The following is a 20,707-nucleotide window of genomic DNA, read 5'->3' as shown; positions in this document are numbered from 1 at the left end:
AAAAGGACTTTTATGGAATTTTTCTGTTCTTTTTAAAAGTCAAGTGAGGGCAAAGTTAATCAACAAATGTTTGTCAATTTTATTAAACCTTATGAAAAATACCAAGTGATAGTTCCCTGTCCTAAAAAGTGCACAGTCTGGAAGGTTTTATTTAAGTTATACCATATTTACACACAATAAATAACATACCATACAAAAACAAAAATAATAACCACATTCACTACCATCTATTGAACACTTACTATTGCTCCCTATTGTAGTCACTTAAGCCACTTAATCTTCCAACAAAACCATGAGGTAGGAGCTTTTATCCCTCTCTTCAGTTAAGTAAATTGATCTCAAAAAGGACAGATCTTTACACAAAGCATGACAAAGTGGAGATTAAAATTAACATCTCTCTGATGTCAATGGCAGTGCCCTTAACTATGAACCCACACAACTTTCAACCCAAGGTCTGAAATTTAGGGGCAGCATTACTTTTAATATGAAACAACGAAGTGTCAAGACAGACATCACATACCAACAGAATACAGAGAAAAGGGATTCCTCATTAAGGAAGAGGGGCAGTGGTTGATGGGGTGGAAGGTGACAACTGCATAAAGCAGACCACATCTGAATTGTGACTTAAAAAATAAAAACAAAAAACAAAAAAAAAAACAAAAAAAAAACAAATAAAAAAATAAATAAAAAAATAAAAACAATTTTGAAAGGCAGAAAACAAGGAGTCTTTATTACCATGACCTTATTTGGGCACACACAGGAATGCAATAAACATTTTTTTAATGAACTAATTTGATTTGGCTACACCATAGCATGGCCTACATGACACCTATATTTTCACTCGGTATGTATGAACCTAGGTATTCATGCCCTGACTATACTACACTGCCCAATCTACACTATCAACTTTCTAATTTCTCCCTTCACATTGTAAGAATCTTTGAATCCTTGTAATATGTCTCTAAATACAATGAAAAATTGTATAACCTATCATGATAAAGGTATGGTATTAATATCTTTATCAGGAGATTATCAGGTTTATCAGAAATTCAGCTACATAAAATGTGACTCATATACATCACATCCAATAGTCATTATTAATAATAAGATTCATTATTAAAGGGATGCCTAAGTGGCTCAGTGATTGAGTGTCTGCCTTTGGCTCAGTGCATGATCAAGTCCCGCATCAGGCTCCCTGCATACCTCTCTGCCTCTCTCTGTGTGTCCCTCATGAATAAATAAATAAAATCTTTAAAAAAAAAAGATTCATCATTAAAGAAAATTTAGAAAAAAAAAAGAAAATTTAGAACGTAATTTGTTCTCAGGTACCAATTAAACTAAAATAATTATCTAGAACAATTCAATATAAAAACTAGGAACTCTTATTTATTATAGACCAACTGTGGGCAGGCACTGTTAAGAATCTAAAATATCGTTAACAAACCTGGAGTTTAGATATCATTTCTGAAATTTTCCAGATATGGAAATTAAGGCTTTCTAAGTTAAATAAACCAAGGTAACAGTTTATAAATAGAAAACCTAGGCTCTGAACCCTGTTCTGTCCGATTGTTCATACTATTCACAAAGCCCCACTATTTTCAGACACTGTGCTAATACACTATAAAGATGTAAAAAACAAAAAACAAAAAAATCTTGGCAACTCAATTGCAGTACAAACTGCAAGATATGGGTGTATTGTGGGAAATCACAATACTTCAGACCAAACAGTGAAATCACAGTGAATATCCCTAGACTGATCTCAGCTCCCAATTCCAAGCTGGAAATAGACTGGATTACCTTTCAGAATAAAAGAAAGGAATGGTCTAAAGTTCAGCGTGATTTCTTTCTGGAAGCTCTGTGATACCTCAGGGAGGTAACTATGCAGGTTTACAAGTCCTTGTCCAACACCTTGTTACCGGAGTAAACAAAGATCCCCTTATGGTAACAGAGTACGTGTTACATTGAAAGTAGGTGACAAAGTCAACAGGAGTGTGAGACAAGGTCTGCCTAACTATACTGACACTACGTTAGTAACCGTCACAGGCTCTAAAAAGAGATTTGTTAATTTCTGACTTAAATAAAGTGCCTAACTACTCTGATTAGTGTAGACCTCAAAACAAGCACTGTTACCTCTTCTCCCACCGCACAGTAATTTAAAGGCCTTAAATTTAGTCTTTTCATACATATGCCTTACTACTTAATTGCACTTATGTTCTGGTGAATAACAGTAAGAGCGCTTTAACAAACTCAAGAACTTCATTCTACCAGTGAATTCTAATCATTTCACTTTATTCTTAGTAAGAGATATGAGACGACAGACTGATCACACCACTCAAATGAGCCGTGGTTACCTACTTTTCAGAAGTACACAGCATGTTTCAGTTACGTCCGAAATACTTGCAGCCAAAGGTTTCTTAACCTCAGCCGCAAAATAAATCACTTAAGGAACTTCTGAAAATCCTGGAAACCAGGTCCCACCTTAGGCCCCGGTGGGGCCCAGGTATCAGCCATACTTTAAGTTTTCCACATGACTGTATCATGCAGCCTAGACTAACAAACTCTGTTCTAATGACCCTGAAGCAAATAATAGTTAGTTACACACTTAACAGAAACAAATAAAACAAAGGAAAAAACTTTGGAACCTATATAAAAAGAGGCCAAATATTTAGGTGAAAAGCACCCATTAAATCTTCATTTCTAGTTCAAGTAAACAAATTGGGGGGTTGGGGAGGAATTAGAATATCAGCAGAAATTAAGACAATAAGCAATTTTATTTTGCAAATAAGCCATTTCCAAAAGGAATCAATTTCCCAAAATGCTAAGCAAATGCGAACCTTAAATGTAGAGGCTCCAGTGCTACCATGCAAAACATGGTATAAAAATAGGACTAAAAAACAGGACTAAAAAAAAAAAAAATTCTAATTCCGATACATTTGTGTTGGAGTGCTCTTTCTTCCCCATTCTTCCCTTTGGATTACAACCAATCATGTAAAATCCAAATAAATTTCCACTTTTCCCCTACAGCCTCCTCTGACTATGACTGAAGAAATTAATTTCTCCCTCTTCTAGTCTATCACAGAGACCATTATTTGTACCTATCATATCACCAACCACAAACTATGAAGGTAAGTGTGTGAAGACATGTGATTTCCTTCTCTCTTGTTCACTCCCCTGCTCCCAGAGCTTAGAATATTTCCTGACATAATGCTAAATAAGCACTTGTTCATGATGCTGCATGAGAGCAACCAGAGGTGGTCACGGAGCCCTGAGAAGCAAATACGTATCATTTACGATTACTTTCACATTTTTAAGTGAAAAAAGCGAAGTACATAAAAGCTTACATTTGGGTAAAATAACAGAAGCATATGTGGAACACAGGCATAGAGTAGTGGCGGCCTATTGCAGCTGTGGACAGCACATAGAGACTTACTTTTATGTACAACCTTTAGTATCCTATCCTGTGCATGTATTGCCTATTTAAAAAGTAAAATACATGTGATAAAAGTTTGTTTCAACATTACTATGTTAATAACAAAACCCATCAAACTTTGTATTTCATTTATTTTCCTTAAAGATGTATTTATTTACTTGAGAGAGAGCATGTGTGCACATCAGCGGGTGTGGGAGGCACAAGGAGAGAAGCAGACTCCCCACTGAGCATGGAGCCCCACATGGGGCTCGATCTCACCACACTGAAATCATGACTTGAGCCCAAATCAAGAGTTGGATGCTCAACTGACACCCAGGCACCCCAAACTTTGTATTTCATTTAGATGAAAGTATAATATGGTAAAAAGGGCACTGAACAAGAGGTCAATTTGAATTCTTATCCTTTATAAGATAGACTTACCAGATAGACAACTTAATTTCTCAATGTGCATAAGGAAGAAATTGGTTTTTCCCAGACTTTCAGTCGAAAATGCCAACCAATGAAGAAAGCATTGGTGGCATTTTTGAAACAGGAACACAAGACATCTTTTGTGTAAATCACCTGAGAGAAGCTCATACCTTCCCAACAAATCTCAGAAATCCATGCCTTAGTGAATACTATATAGAATGGGTTCTTCGTACATATTGGTGAAATTTTAGCTACCATTGATTACTAAAATGAGTACTGAGTGTTATACAGTATGTTGGCAAACTGAATTTAAATAAAACTTTTTTAAATAAAATAAAATAATCTTTATTAAAGGTCAGTGGAAACCAAAATTGGTGTTAAGGTGAAAATATGTAAAATAATTTAAGTAAAAATTTTTAAAAAGCCATTTTTATGGTGAGGAGAGGGAAGGAGGAAGAAATAGAAACTAGTACCTACTATGTACTAGGCATTTTCACATAACTTTGTATTTAGTCCACTCAATAAATGCCCCAGTATGTTTTATTCCAATTTTATATATAGGAAAATTTAGATTTCATGGCTAAGTAACTTGCCCAAAGTTACACCTCATAGGTGACAATGAAGTGGCTTATCTCTAAATTCCATGACATTTCCTACTTTGTATGCTACCTTCAAAATTCAGTCTTTAAATAGGACATATTGAAGATTTCACAAAGAAGCTTAATTTTGCTTGCTCTCATTCCCTTTAAAAGCTAAGGAATGAGAACAAGAGAATCAAGCTGTGGTTTAAAATGTGGTTGAGATCACAAAGTTGCATCAGATTTAATCTCTCTTCTTAGAACATTAAGGCAGATATCCATGTCCAGAATCTGTCTTCCTGTTTTTTCCTTCATGAAGATACTGCAATTCAAAAATACTGTTATGTATCAGCATCTGTTCTCAGTGACAAAACAGATAAAATTTTTCTTTCTTTGTGGTGCTTGCATTCTAGTGTGGGACAAACAATAACAGCAGACATATTAAGTAAACTACAGAAAATGCTAAGTACTCTGAAGGGAGGAAGCACAACTGGTTAGAAGATCAGGAATGTGGGGAGAAAGGAAGGAGAAGGGTTGCAGTTTTAAATATTGAATCCAGATAGGCCTCATTGGGAAGGTGATGTTTCAAGAAGGGTAATGACTTGTCGTCACAAGTGGAGTTGATTAAAATCTGATGCATATGTACACATATGTGCATGGAAGTATGTGAGGACGTGAACACGTGTGATGGGGAGGGAATGGGGAAACAGCATTTCTGTGGTACTCAACAATCTTAATGCCCTCCAATATGGTTCTTTTTCCTAAATCCTGGTGTTCCTAGATATTGATCTTCTACATTGATTTTAAAATTACTTTTTTTTCACACTGATAAGGAGAACACTCAGGTTTCACAGTGTATATAACTAGTTTTATATACTTTTGATAGTATATCACTCTTCTGATGGACAGGGAGAGAGGAGGGGCAGGGAGATCCCAACCTCTCCATATACTTTGTGTCCCCAGTACTGACATTAGATTTTCGCACATTGCTGATGATTCTCTTTGGTTCTTGTTTCTTAGCATCATAGTTTTTGACATCCCCCTTCCATATTTGACATCCTATTGTATGACTTTTCAGTTCTCAAAACCCATCAAGGAGAATCACTGTTAGTCAGGACAAGCTACATTTCAAGACAAGAATAAACATCCCCCAAATCTCAGGAGCTTAAATAACTAAGGTCTATTTCTTAATCATGCTGCATATCAACCAAAGACTGGCAGGGGTGTTCTGCATTTCATAGTCACACAGGAGGACACACGCTGTTAGAGCAGCCATTATCGTAAAACGAGTCACTGTGGCAGAGGGAAAGGGTTTTGGAGGATCTTGTATAGGCAACTAATGACACAAAATTTCTACTCCACAGGTCAATGGTCTGAATAAGTCACATGACCCCTGCCAACAAGAGTTAGGAAGTACAATCATTCTATATGACCAATAGGAATGAAAGCCAGAGGGCACCTGGGAGGCTCAGTCAGTCAAATGTCTGACTCATGATTTTGACTCAGGTCATGATCTCAAGGATGAGACTGAGCCCTGTGTAGGGCTCCACACTGGGTATAAGCCTGCTTAATATTCTCTCTCTCCCTCTGTCCCTCCCCGCCACCTCATGAAGGAATGAAAGCCAGTAACACTAACAACCATCACTCATAACAGACTCCAACCAATTAATTATTCCCTATTTGAACCTTGCCACCTACCCCTAGACACTATTTTCTAGTTTTCCATAGCTCCACTTTATAGTAATATTCTCTGATTGAAAAAAAAAAAAAAAGTTTGCTGAGACTTGCACTGGACCCAGTCTGTCCCTTGATTTTATACAACAGATAATAAACTTCTCTCTCCTTAGCTGTTAAGAATTATAATTACACTGATGAGGAAAAGGAAGAACACAAGGAAGAAAAGGAGAAGGATGAGGTTGATGCAGTCACTTAACATAAAACATGCTATGTGCCCAGGCATTCATCTACGTTTTGTTTTGTTTTGTTTTGTTTTTCATCTAGGTTTTTTACATATAAAACTCTGATCTTCACAACCATAGAAGATGCTCTATTATTATTAACCCCATAGATAGTTACCTAAATATATAATGAACAGGTATAATGAACAATGATATTGAAACACAAGATATTAGAAATTTTTTAAGTGATAGTTCTGCAAGTCACCTCAAAATAATGCTCTCTGCATTTCTATACTGAAACTATTTGATGAAAGATGTTTCTACTACTACTTCAAAATAATTGAAAGATAATAAATGTAGCAAAAATTATACCAAATCAAGCTTTTACTTTGGGGAAAAAACACTCTCCACACACATAGCATGTTATTGGAGAGAGGTTATTCCAAGTAGCAGTCAGAAATCCATTACTTCATGAAAAATATCAAAATGAGGCAGTTGGTTTTTTTGTGTGAAATAGGTATATTTTCAGACATCAGGTCATGATTACAATTGTGTCTATTTTTGTGCTATAACACATCATTAAATTTTAGCACTTGGTCCCCAAACCAAATTTGATATTCTTATTTTCAAAAATGTAGTGCTTTTTCTTATGTACAAGAAAATGAAAGTAAGTGAAACATGTGCCAAGGTTTAAACATTAAAATCTAAAATGTTTCTTATTTGATGTTATCAGGAATGGATTTAATGTGAGCTTTAGGCCAGGGGCTTCTCAAACTTAATGTGCATGCTAATCATCTGGGAATGTCACTGAAACTCAGATTCTGATTCATTAGTTCTGGTGAGGGGGCCTGTGAGTCTGCATTTCTAACAGGTTCCCAGGTATGCTAGTCCACACTTCATACTTCGAGTAGTGAGGCTCTAAATGACCACAGTGTTTAATACTATACTGACACAATTCTTTTTAACTTACTGTCCATCTGTGTAACATGTGAAAATTACAAGATTATAAAATGATTTTAAAATTCATATAAGTGATGTGAAATTGCATATTAATGTTAAAGGGCCCCATGAATCAAATAATAAAATAAAATAAAGATTAGGAAATGTTGGCCTAGTGATTCTCAAAATATGGTCTCAGCAACAGCTGTATCAGCAACACCTGCAAACTTATTAGAAATGCACATTCTTGCGCTCACCCCTGAAATTTTTTAATCAAATTCTGGGGGTGAGGCCCCACAACTGACAAGCCCTCCAGGTGATTCTGATGGAGGCTAAAGTTTGAGAACCACTGGACTAGAGAGCCAACAGCTGGTAGCAAGGGCAAACTCCAGGAAAGTGGAGGACAACACTGCTACAGTCTACTGGAGTCTATTCCCTCCCCACTGGTCTTCTAAAGTAGAATCACCTGACCAAGAAAAAGTGCAGGAGAAAGTATTTGCCAAGCAGGACTCTGAGCAGCTAGAAAGGAAGACATTTGCTACAAAGGATCTCATTTACTGGAAACAGCCCTGCTACGTAAGATGTGGTTTCATTAATCTAGAAAAACAGTTTATACCCTTTGTTTGAGCCCAAACCAGCTACCAATGTTGATCAAATAAGACATTCATTTTAAAGATAATCTACCAAAAATCATTAAACATATAAGGATTAACAGCAACCACAAAAATTAACAATATAATACCCTCTCCTCCAAAGCATTGGGCCAGGAGCATAATAAGTTGATCTGAAAAGGTCACAGCTGAAAAATGGGGGTGGGGGACTCCAGGGGGAAGAAGAGTTGCAGATGAACATCAACACTGTACATTGTGTACATTGTTGGTGCACACACGCAGTGAAAGTACTATACACAAGTAAAAATAAATGAACTAGAACTACATGATGAATCACACAAATAATGCAGATAAAAAAGTTGAGGAATACAAACAGAAGTGTATTATTCATATAAAGTTTAAAATTACATAAAATAATAACATATGGTATACACTGAGAGAGAGAGAGATCACTTAGGAATTAACACATATAAAATAAAAGTGTAAAGAACTACATGGGGATGATAAACACTAACTCTGACACCTCTTTTTTTTTTTTTTTTTTTTTCGAACTCTGACACCTCTTGAGAGAAAGCAGGAGGATGCAACAGTCAGGCCTGTTCTACAGAGAAAGAGCACCAAAGATGTCATTCTTAACATAAAGAATGAATATATACTCTTATCATGGTTTAGCCTTCTAAAGCAGTAAAATAAAATAGTCAAGATTCTTTTGTTTGAATCAGTGTACTTTTTTTGGAAGTACTGTGTTCTAAGTTACACTGTTGGAAACTTAGGTCTGATCCTGACTCACAAGTAATGTGGAGTCACTGAAGGGCTTAAAGAGGAGTAACACAATCCAACTTTCTTATTAATAGATTATGCTGACAGTAATCATGAGCTGGATGGAAGAGAGAGAAGAATGGTGATAGGGTCCTAAGAGGGTGTTACAAAAGTCCAGAAGAGAGATGGTATGAGCTTGATCACAGAAGCAATAGACACAGGGCAAAAGAATACTGCTACTACAGAATAAGAAGTTGGTAATCAATAAAGGAAAAGTAATCTCAGACGACTTGCAGGAACTAGGTGGTCCATTCATCAAGAGAATGCCTGCAGAAAGAAGAGTCATTTTGAGGGGTAAGTTGATTTCAGTTTTATATTTGCAGAAAAGGATAGACAGAAAAAAAATAGAAAATAACACAACAGAATTAGAGATTGTAAATAAGGAAAACCTCCACTTTTATAAATAAAATTGTTTTAATTAAACACAGAAAGGTCTGCTCCAAAGCTAACTTCTATTTTTTGTGTTCTCTGCCAAGAAATTACAATAGATTTTCAAAATGCCCAGCTGCCTGACTGGTGAACAAATGACATCACCCAAACAACTGCCCTAACAATAATACATTGGCACCACTCATTGTGTGTACAAATTAAAAAGGTTTTCAGAGAATCTACTTACTCCCTGAACACAGAAACTTTTGTATCCCTTTCTCAGACTGGGTATATTCCCAAAAGCTAGATCTGCAGTGTTTTCGACCTGAAAAAAACCATTTGATCAACCACTTCTAAAAACCTGAAAGAAGGCCAAGTGTGACATTATATAAGAATAAACAGAAGAACTATTTATTCATTCTAGTTACAATTAATATTGACTTTGAGCAATAGTTGCTCCCACTAATGTACTGCTTGTTTTTCAAATTGCCTTACCCTGCTTAGTATTTCTTCAATGTTTTCTGGTTAAGTTACAACATCCATAATAAAATGCCCACTAAACTATGTGGAATGTCTTATCTTTGAAATTTAGCCTACTATGACACGAAAAAATAGAAACTGATAAATAGGAAATGTAACAGAGCATATCATGAAGGCATTATTAATAGTTGTTTTATTTTCAATACTTAGCATAATGAAAAGCGCAAAAAGCTTATTCAGTAAATGTTGAACTAAATAAAGTTTGGAAAGGTAACATCTATAATTCAGCTAATAAAGTGACAAAAGACAAGGTGATTTCATAATATAGCCATCAAATAGTTACGTAGAGTCAAAAGGTACATTTCCTCAGAATGTAATACTGAGGTTCTATCTAATTCTCCAGTAGCCTAATGAAAGTCTCACTTTTCATTGACAGTTGAACATCACATCCTCAAAACACCCAACTTATGTTTGACTACATCAACATTTCTCTTGTTCTAAGCTATGGAGTTAGAACTGTGGTCCTGTGGACCCAGCTCTCCTTAACTTGCAGTAACATAGATCACAAGGTGAAAGAAGGGACTAAGGGAAACGGAAAATTTCTAAAATATCCAGTTCTCTGTTCTCTGCCAGAAAATGCACAATAGATATCAAAATGTGCAGCTGCTTAGCTGGTGAACAAATGACATCATCCAAATGTCATCTGATAGCAACATTTATAGTTTTAAATGTCCAAAACTTAACTCTTTAACTTCCACTGAAAACCTGGTACCTCCTCTTTTGTTCCTTATCTTGGCAGAAGACATCACTATAGCCAAACATCCAAGAGACAGATAAATCAGAATCATCTTTTTTTTTTAATTTTTAAATTTATTTATTCATGAGAAACACAAAGAGGGGGAGAGAGAGAGAGGCAGAGGGAGAAGTAGGCTCCAAGCAGGGAACCCAACACAGGACTCCATCCTGGGTCTCCAGGATCAGGCCCTGGGCTGAAGGCGGCACTAAACTGCTGAGCCACCCAGGCTGCCCCAGAACCATCTTTTTTTTTTTTTAAGATTATTTATTTATTTATTTATTTGAGAGAGAAAGAGAACCTACTGGGGGAGGGGCAGAAGGAGAGGGAGAAGCACCCAGAGCCCTGAGATCATGACCTGAGCCCAAGCAGATGCTTAACTGGCTTAACCACCCAGGCATCCCAATCAGAACCATCTTTAACTTTTCCTTTAACCTTCTTATTTGATACCAATTTTATGCATACTTTGTTACCAATTTTAGAGTATAAGTAGTTTTATTATTTTTATTTCTACCTACTTCTAAAATGAGTTTTAAATCTAAAATATATAAAATTCATTGGGTTGTTGAATAAGCCCCCATTGTCATCCATATCAGTTAATAAGTTAACACATGTCAAAATAACACTAGACATTCACTAATTCTTCCTTACTAACAAAATACTTACTGGGTTGTTATGGGTGGCATTGTGCCAATCTGAATAACCACATTTCCTAGACTTCTTTACAAGTATATCTGGCTATGTGACCAAATCCTAGTTAATGAGATATAAGTGGAAGCTGTTGAGCAGCAAGATAGACAACTGACAGATACTCATTTACTTGCTTTCCCCCCACCTCCTTCCAGCCTGGAATTTAAACGTGATTGCAGGAGCTACAGCAATTCAAAAAGACACTGGTTTTGGGATCCCTGGGTGGCGCAGCAGTTTGGTGCCTGCCTTTGGTCCAGGGCGCGATCCTGGAGACCCAGGATCAAATCCCACGTCGGGCTCCCGGTGCATGGAGCCTGCTTCTCTCTCTGCCTGTGTCTCTGCCTCTCTCTCTCTCTCTCTCTCTCTGTGTGTGTGACTATCATAAATAAATAAAAATTTTTAAAAAAAGACATTGGTTTTATTATGGAAATGATATGTCAGTCTTGGACTGCCTATATCCAGAGATAAACCTCCATCTTTTTAAGGCATTATTATTTTAATTTTCTGTTACCACCATCTAAATGCGCATTATAATGGACATCTTTTTCCAATAGAAATTATTGTTTTGGTTTCTGAAAAAGATATACCAGCCTAAATGCAAAGTCATGAGCACAATGCCTTTGGACATTTATCATTTTTGCCACAGCCTACACTTACCCATTTTCTGTGAACAGTAATCTGGATATTTGCTGGTAAAGCAAATACCCCATCAATCTATGTGCTTTAGATGGGGTTGATGCTGATCCTGGGTCCAAGGCTGGACAAATGACTTAGATCTAAAATAACTGTGAAATCCCATCTCATTGGGCATGGAATTGGTTCAGAGATGAACACAGGATCCAACCAAGACCAGCAAGAATCAAGCCCCGAACTCATTTTCAGATTCTTAAAGAATATAGTTCTCTTTTGAGCTGGATTCGAATATGAGAGAATACACACTTGCTCACACCTACACAAAACCTAAGGATGCAGTCACATAAAGAAGAGAGAAAGATAACACATCCCCCAAATTTTCAGCAACAGAAACTAAAAAATTTCTTTTCTGCTTAAACTTGGTTTATAACCTTATATAAAGTTGGTTATAAACTTTGTTTATAAACAAATAACAATGTATTTAGGTTCAGCTTTTATTTTGTTTAAAGAAAGAGAATTACCTCAAAATGTCCTTGCATAAAATGCCACAACTCAAATGAAATAAAAGGAGGCTTCGTTGTACGTTTCCTCCAGGAGACAAATGGCTCCCAGGCAGCAGCTTTAAAAATGTCTTTTAATTTACATGTTCTTCATTCTCAAAGAGCCTGAAACATAGGAGCGAAATTGCCGAGCTACCATATCAGAGGGATATTATTTGTTAGGAGGTTTTGAACTTCAAATAAGAAATTTTCAGTTGTGGGCAGCCCAGGTGGCTCAGCAGTTTGGCGCTGCCTTTAGCCCAGGGTGTGATCCTGGAGACCTGGGGTCGAGTCCCACGTCGGGCTCCCTGCATGGAGCCTGCTTCTCCCTCTGCCTGTGTCTCTGCCCCCCACACACACCCCGAATCTCATGAATAAATGGATAAAATCTTAAAAAAAAAAAGAAATTTTCAATTGTATTAAGTTCTAGAATCAAGTAAATCTGTCACAGTTTTCAAATCCCTGTAAATTAAATTAAATCCCATTAAAATTACGCCATGGTCTGAGAGTCGTGCAAAGTTTAGAAAATCCATACAGAAAAAAGAAAATATACAGGTCGAGTTCATGTAATGTTCTGCATGCCTCCATCAGCTAAACTAAGAGGTGTATAACTATTAGATCTTAAGGAAGGAAAGAACAATAGGGCTATTTTGTTGCAAAGTGCAAACAAAATAGGTGCAAAGTGAATTTATAAGATCAATCTTTGTAAAGAAAAAACATACCAACAGCCTTCATCTAACAGACCCAGTATTAAGAAAACTAGTTAAACAACTATATTTCAATAAGTTTAGCCTTTTTTAAAATAAAGATATTTCCCAAAAGTTGTTCCAGGCATTTAAAAACACTGTATCTATCTGGCACCATGATCTTTGAGGTGAAACTAGTCCTTTTATGGAAATGCAAAGGAGGGCAGCCTGGGTGGCTCAGAGGTTTAGCGCCCCCTTTGGCCCTGGGCGTGATCCTAGAGACCTGGGGTCTAGTCCCACGTCGGGCTCCCTGCATGGAGCCTGCATCTCTTCTCTCTGTCCCTCTCTGTGTCTCTCATGAATAAATAAATAAAATCTTTGAGAAAAAAAGAAAAAGGAAACGCAAAGGAAAGATCTTTGTCCTTTATTTTAATGAACAATAATGAAACGCAGAATAGAAGCGGTGCCTGAAGTTAACCAGAGCACAGTAATATGATATCCACAGATGCTATACTCTCAAATAGTACTATTTTCTAACTGATCTTTCCTTCTTGGCCTCTACCTTTCCTTCTTATATGAAGTAAGTAAATACTATAAAGGTGTATCACAAATCTGTCTAAAAGTTTGCTTATCCCTTCATTATTTCATTACATTTCTAATTAAGGCAATAAATACTTTCTAATGCTAATCGTTTTATTAGGTGCTCTTGTGAGGGAAAAAAAAATGCACCTAGCCTTCACCATATACATTTTCTTTTAGAGAAGGTATCTAATAAATACCCAAATACCCAAAATACCCAAGAATTCATCCAGAATATATATGATCTACAACTATATCAACATAAATACACTCAAGAATGAAAGTTGAGGGCAGCCCCGGTGGCGCAGCGGTTTAGCGCCGCCTGCAGCCCGGGGTGTGATCCTGGAGACCCAGGATCGAGTCCCACATCGGGCTTCCTCCATGGAGCCTGCTTCTCCCTCTGCCTGTGTCTCTGCCTCTCTCTTAATGAATAAATAAATAAATCTTTAAAAAAAAAAGAATGAAAGTTGACCCTAACTATCTATAACATTATGCATGTAACCATATATCCATAACATGTATTTTGGTGTTATAAGTTAAATATTATACTAAATCGACAAAGGTGATTTTCAGTTGTGCCTCATAGGATTTGGGTTTACTATTTTTTAATCTTATCTATTTTCAAAATTATCATATATATTAGCCTGGCTAGAAAAAAATGTGTATTCTTTGGAACAACTTTAATCAACATATTGCAGAATGATTGTCTTTTTTAAAAAAGATTTTATTTATTTATTTATTTGAGAGAGAAAGTGAGAGCACAAAGATGGTGGAACAGAAGAAGAGGGAGAAGCAGACTCGCCACTGAGTGGGGAACCTGTAGCAGGGCTTGATTCCAGGCCCTCTGAGATCATGACCAGGGACAAAGGCAGATGCTTAACTGACTGAACCACCCAGGTGCCCCTTATCATCTGCTTCTGTCTTAAACTGGCTTTGGTGACTATTGCATTGTTGGACCTTATACTAACAGATTATTTTTTTAAAAGCTTCATTTATTTTTCCCAATCAATCTATTGAAGAGACAGGTTGGCTTTCATTAAGAATATGAAAAAGATAAATCTTACAATAACAATATATACTTAGTATGCAATTTTAAATATTGTCTCTACCTACATTATTGTTGTCTTCTGTTATTTGATTAAACATTCACTTGAATGTCTTCTTTAAACAGCTATAATATAAGCTGCTGTGTAGTATACGTATGCTGCATTCTCCACAGCACTTCACTTCTTTAATATATGGGTGGGCCTCATCCAATCAGTTGAAGGCCTTAAGAGAAAGCACACTGAGGTCCCCAAGAAAGAGGAAATTCAACCTCAGGTTGTCTTTGGACCTGAGCTGCAACATCAACTCTTCCTTGGGTCTCCAGGTTGCCAACCAAACCTGCAAATTTTGGGCTTCTCAATCACAGTGACATAACCCAATTCATATGCATTCATTTCATTCATTCTCTCTTTTCCCACTTCCATCTCTTCCTATCTCCCTATATATACATACACATACACACACACATACACACACTATTGGTTCTATTTCTCTAGGGAACCCTGACTAATACATTCATTATTCCATAGGGTCAGCTGTATTTCATGAGACTGAAAATCTATTTTAAATACTCCTGAAGGCTTCCTGAAGAAGTTTCTGAAGGAAAATATATACCAGCCTAAATACAACCTAGGCCTAAACTAAAGATGGTATATTATTACAAAAAGAATGAATGGGACAATTGTATAAAGAAGAATCTATGGGATTAATCTCTAGCATGGAAGCGAGGAAATGAGTAGATAATACAGACTACTCCATAATTACCACCATATTTCTTTGATTCTAAGCCATACTGTGTTGTTTTTCAACATTTAAAAACCTCTAAAATCATGATGTACCTTATAGTCACTGTCAGCTAGGTGGCAGTCCTGAAAAGCTATCATATGCCTGTGCATAGACATCAAAATTTGCAGAATCCATGCCAGAGGCTGAGAGAAAAATTCAGATATATAACAATAATGGAATATTCTTTTAGGAAATGTTGCAACAATTACTCTTCATGACACAGAGGATGATGCTGTCTGGAAAAGCATGCACAGTGAATGAAGAAGAGATTCAAGTGTTTGTCTTTGAATTGGAAGAACTTTAAAGAATGCTTTGATCCATTTATTTTACGTACAGTTTCCTTTTTTGTATGCATAAAGTAATGACACTTTTATTTTTTTTTAAGATTTTATTTATTTATTCATGAGAGACAGAGAGAGAGAGAGAGGCAGGCAGAGACACAGGCAGAGGGAGAAGCAGGCTCCATGCAGGGAGCCTGCTGTGGGACTCGATCCGGGGACCGTGGGATCACACTCTGAGCCAAAGGCAGATGCTCAACTGCTGAGCCACCCAGGCATCCCAGTAATGACAATTTTAAAACTACCTTTCAAAGTCTCTTCCAACGTGTATACAATTATACTATGAAAGAACTGTTCCATAATCAGAATTGCAGAGGGGTTTTTTTCCAAGTAAATAAAAGATCAATGTGTCTTATAATGAACATGATCTTAACTATGACGAAAAATAGTAGTGTATTGGCTATCAGAATGTCAAGTATGTAGAACTAATGACAACTTCAATGATAGGTAGGCCTTTACTCTATGCCAGCAGTTCTTAAAATTAAATGTACATCAGAATCTCCTTGAGAGCTTAACTAGGGTCCCGAGGCCCCAAACCCAAGCTTGCGGTTCGAGGCAGCACAACTCATACAAGACCTCATTCAACAGCAAGGTTGAGAATCTTCATGTACTCTGATTTGGGCAACATCCGCTCAGAGGCAGAGTTGAGCCTGTAGAGAAAGGATTTCGGTATCTGCCCCTGCAGAGGGAAAGGGGAAGCAATGACTGCCTTGTGAGTGATCCACTTTCAAACCCAATTCTGACACCAATAAGTCTGTGTCATAACTGCACAAGGCGCTAATGTTTCCAATTATTAATCTGATGAAAGAAAAAATAGAATTATGACCCCCTCTAGATCTAATATTCTAAAATCATTGGCCACATACACACACACAAAAAGTTTAATTTATAATTTAGGGCATGCATGATCTGGAAAGGTTTTCTACTCAGGCCTCACTCAAAATATAACTTCCAAGACTGCAATTAAAATGGACCCAGAATGCAGAACTTGCAAAATAGTGGAGTGAGGAGTTCAGCAACTCTTCTCTCCCAAAACAATAATAAAACTGCATAAAGTTGTCAAAACTTTTTCCAGGACCCTGGAAAATGCTCAAAGCCATAAATGAAAGCTTTATTCAACAACAGCTACTGAACTCAGGGTAGTAACAGTGAAAGAGCCATCTGAGTGTGGAGCCATCCAAGGGTGACACACCATCACCCTCCACTTCCATCGGTGCAGTTGTGCTACCAGCGCTGGGAAAAGCATGAAAGGCAGCAGTTTTGCTGCTTGAGGGAACTGACCTGATTTGGAGCAAAATGTCACAAAGCACCACTTCCACAGGCATTGTCACAAAGAATAGCAAGCTCCATGGGAAATATCAGAGAAGGCCAATATCATAGCTGCATGTGATTGTGACCTTAGCAAACATTATTAGACCAGAAAAATACTGGAATCATGGGTACCTACCCGCCATCATACCTAATTCCCAAGAAAGTTGCCTGCCAGTTTCTCTGCTCTCCTTACTCACCACCTTCACTCCTCACCCACCTCTAAGGGGATAAGAATTTTAGTGTGAGATCCAAAGGCAAATGGGTTAAACCTAAATTCATGATGAAGACAGTACTCCACTTCGGCTAGGCAGGAGACAGTTCTATCTACTTCTTAACTCTCAATTGAGCTCTAGTAAAGCAGCTGAGTTCCAAGCAGAACAGTTTTATTATAAACACTAATAAACGTCAGCTAGGTCACTGGCCTGGAAAATTATCATTTCTTTTGGCCTTTAGTGACACTGAGGCTAGGTAACAGAAATATTTTTCTCAACCTAGGACTTCCTCATGACTATCCCTCCCACAGAAGTCCCATCTTCTGCCATCAAAGAAAAATGAGAATGCTGTGCTAGGGGAGGAGGGCGGGGGGTGGGGGTGAATGGGTGATGGGCACTGAGGGGGGCACTTGACGGGATGAGCACTGGGTGTTATTCTGTATGTTGGTAAATTGAACACCAATAAAAAATAAATTTATTATAAAAAAAAAGAAAAATGAGAATGCTGACTTCGTAATCTCAATCTACAACACTGTGAAGTGGAATTTCCCTTCGCCCAGAGAGGTAGTAAGCTGCAGTGAGGAATATTCATAACAAGCATTAAAGACATAAAGTTAATAATAAACAATAAAGAAGTTCACCCTGCCAATGCTTTAATTTTGTAATTTATTTTATATAATTTATTCTTCTTACGAATGAGTTAAAGATTAGCAGATGTTTATTACAATATAAAATCTATGTTCTCAGAATGAGAACATTCTCATTCATCACAATAGAAAATAAGAAAAATTTACACAAGAGTAATTTCCCCTCGAATACGCAAACACTTTGAGAATCACTGGTACTCCATAAATGTCTTGAACTAAATTAATAATTTTAAACAATTGTGGCAAAAAAATTTCTATTCAATTTCATTGTTTACAATTATTATCTGAAAGTAAACATGAATATTCTTAGAAATGTATCAAAGACAACCATTTGATAATATTCAATGTTAGTGCTTTCCTGGTTACATTACTTTACTCAGGTTTACTGTTAGTAAAATGGCCATGAAGTAATCAAGTAATTTGGTAAATAAAATGTTTAGGTCTCTAGAGAGAATGCAAATACACTAGAACAAGTTAGTCATGACAGATACTGGTTTTTCACAGTTTACTCTCTAGATAATACTGATTCCAAGCAATGTTACATCAGTAAATTTGAAATGTCATTTATAAGTAATATCTCATATAACATAAAATTAAACATATTGCTTTCGTGTACATAAATTATCTATCACTTTAATCCGCTGAATGTAGTACTATTAACATTAGAAAACTGAACACAACAAATTAAAAGCCCAACAACTGAAATCAAACTCAACAATTTATATTATTAGCTTACCCAGGTTAGCTTATAATTTTCACTCACTAACTAAAATATTCTAGAAAACAATTAAAAAATACAGCAAAAACCTAAAATATATAATGTGTTTATGCTCTTGACTGGATAATTCCTGGGTAAGAACCTATCCTAATAAAAATCACCCAAATGTTGAGGCATGTTAGTGAACAAGGATGTACATCAAGGCACTATTTACAGCTGTAACGGAAAACAACCTAAATGTATCCAATTGAGAAATTTAGTAAGTTATGATATAGCCAAACAATAGGTTATCACGGTCATTGAAACTGGATATGAAAAACTTTTACTCATGTGAGAGGCATATAATTATTTGAGAAAGAATATGAGAAAGAATTTAAGAATGTTCACAATAATTTAAGTAATACATTTTCTTTTACCATGAATGGATGAGTGATAAAATTGTAGAACATCCATTTTAACTTATTAAACCTAAACAAATATACCACCACTGTGATATTATATTCACCATCTATCTGCCTTACACATCACATTCCATTTGTTTTGTGAAAGTTCAGAATATTTTAAAGCCAAGAAATGGACATCATCAATTAGGAATCATATGTCAGGATGAATTTTTCTAATAACAACCTCTAAAAATAAATCTATAAAATTGGCTAATTCCAAAAGAGACTGATTCCTAAGTAGTACACAAGCATTACGAGTGTGAATTATATTTTGCATTTATTTTGGTACTTGGAATATTTACTAAACTAACTCTAAGGTTAACACTTCTAGAGTAAATAAAAATGTAAACTAAGTGATCTCAGATTCCAGGAATTCAAGCCAAGACTCAGATCATCAAGTAAAAATAGTCAGCGGTGAAGTTACCGTACCAGTTATATTTGCTTGAAGTGCTATTCACACCCCAAGTCAGAGAAAATTAGGAACACACAGCACATACTGAATTCATTTAAAAATTGTTCCTTTTAGAGAAGAATGGAAAGAAAGTAAACTCCTAGAAATCCTCTTTTCCTAATCAAAGTGGAAGCATTCTGTTTTTTAGGTATTGATTTCAGTTTGGTCATATCAGGTTTGGGATTGCAAACAGCATGTCCACATAGAAACCCCAGGCAGAAGTCAGAAATTAAAATAACAGCTCTTCTTCCCTTGCTTGCCTTTTCCTTGTGGGTATTATTCAAAAGATCTTAGTCTGAGTTCCCCAGAAAAAAACCCTAAAATGAGGATTCAGGTACAAGTAGTTTATCTGGGGGAGTGCAGGAAACAGGGGAGTGGGGAAGTGAGACAAGGAAGAGGAGGCAGCCCATAAAGGGTGAGTGACAAAGCCAGCTACACTGGGTGGCTAGAGTTTAATCCCTGAGAGAACTCGCATGACCAGGGTAAAATACATCTGCTTCAGAGCGAACCCAAACAGGGGTCAATCATTGCTTGAGGGCTGCTATAGGGGTGCAGTGGATATTAATTTTATGGCACTTCCAGCCCTCCTGGGGAGTGAGAATGAGAGTTGGGGGAAGGAGGCCTGCACAGGCAAGGAGTTCCTAGTCCCATGGCTTCTGGAAAAGTCCTCTTAAGCCCCAGGGAAAGAGATGTAGACACTGGCAGGCAACTGTAAGTAAGAAGAGTATAATGAGATGGGAAGGTGCCAGGATTATGGGCAAGGCACTGAGGATATCAACTAAAACAACTATCCCTAAATTACATTATTTGTGCCCAAGACTTCAATTCCATTACCTAATGATCCATCCCAAACATGGCCTTTACATTCAACCAACAGACCATCTACCGCAGCCCAGCTACCATGTAAAAACAAGTTAAAACATTAGCACTGGTTCTTAGCAAGGTCTGGGGTTCAGTTTCCATACAGAGGATTTAAGAACAACAATCTGATTTAGGTGGGTGGTACCAGAAGATTTGATATTGTATAGCAAATATACTATAGTTTATATTGTTTCTTTGTTGTATTCGCATAGCAGGTTTCTGTATTAACTTAGAGTTTGTGTGTGTGTGACTTTGATGGAGTTGATGGAGAATGGTCACATATGGACCCCACTCAGTGGCACACTACTAGAACCTTAACTGGCTGTCAACTCTTCTGCATGCCAGGATCTGGAGGACTCGGCTCTGCACCCCAGCCCTGAATGCATCTTCTGGACCCTGCAGCAGTATAGCTCACTCAGTGTTATCTTCTAGCTCTTGCCACAT

General features: G+C 36.8%; 1 protein-coding gene across 2 annotated transcripts in view; it reads right to left on the bottom strand.

Moving 5' to 3' along the window:
• Positions 1 to 20,707, bottom strand: part of TTLL7 (tubulin tyrosine ligase like 7) — a 142,793-nt gene that overhangs the window by 97,303 nt on the left and 24,783 nt on the right. The window lies entirely within an intron of this gene.

The sequence above is a fragment of the Vulpes vulpes genome, chromosome 3, assembly GCF_048418805.1.
Source record: "Vulpes vulpes isolate BD-2025 chromosome 3, VulVul3, whole genome shotgun sequence".
NCBI lineage: Eukaryota > Metazoa > Chordata > Mammalia > Carnivora > Canidae > Vulpes > Vulpes vulpes.
This window is presented reverse-complemented; position numbering and strand designations above follow the sequence as displayed.